Source organism: Orycteropus afer, unplaced genomic scaffold (genome assembly GCF_000298275.1).
Source record: "Orycteropus afer afer isolate SDZICR_OR568_19922 unplaced genomic scaffold, OryAfe1.0 scaffold00820, whole genome shotgun sequence".
Taxonomy (NCBI): Eukaryota; Metazoa; Chordata; class Mammalia; order Tubulidentata; family Orycteropodidae; genus Orycteropus; species Orycteropus afer.
This window is the reverse complement of record NW_006922407.1, coordinates 236,601-237,477: the sequence shown is the minus strand read 5'-3', so window position 1 is coordinate 237,477 and position 877 is coordinate 236,601.

Genomic DNA, 877 nt, shown 5'->3' with positions numbered 1-877 from the left:
AAGGGACTTATCTCTAAAATTTGTAGAAAACTCCAACACATCAATAATAAAAAGACAAACAATCCCTTTAAAAAATGGGCAGAAAACACTTCACTAAAAAGGATATTCATGAGGCCAACAAACATATGAAGAAATATTACAATAATTAGCCATTCCAAAAACAAACAAACAACAACAGCAAACAAAAGTCATTGCCAACTCATAGCAGCCCCTATTGGTTTTCTGAACTGGTAAATCTTTACAGAAGTAGATTGCCCAGTCTTCCTTCCATAGAGTAGCTGGCAGGCTTGAACTGCCAATCTTCTGGTTAGAAGTCAAATGCTTCAGGCACTACACCACCAGACCTCCTTCATTAGTCATTGTTGTTTTTGTTATGTGCTGTAGGGTCAGATCCAAGTCATAGTGACCCCTCCTTGGGTTTCTGAGGAAGTATCACGACAGAAGTAGATTGCCCAACCTTCCTTCCGAGGAGTGGCTGGTGGGTGTGAACCACCAACCTTCTGGTTAGCAGTCAAGTGCCTTAGGCACTACACTACCAAAGCTCCTTCATTAGCCATTAGAGAGATGCAAATCAAAACGACAATGAGATACCATCTTGTCCCAGCACTAACAGCAAAATTCAACAAGATGGAAAATAACAAATGTTGGCTAAGATGTGGAGATTGGGATTCTCATGTGCTGCTAGTGAGACTGTAAAATGACACATCCACTGAGGAAAGCACTATGGTTATTTCTTAAAAAGTTGTAATTAGAAAAATGTTTATCTAGGTTCCGGCAAGATGTCGGACTAGGCAGAAGGACTGCACAGACCCTCTTCAACAAAGAAAAGGGAAACCAATTAACACAGACACAGAAGATAATCTTGAAGGGAAGGATA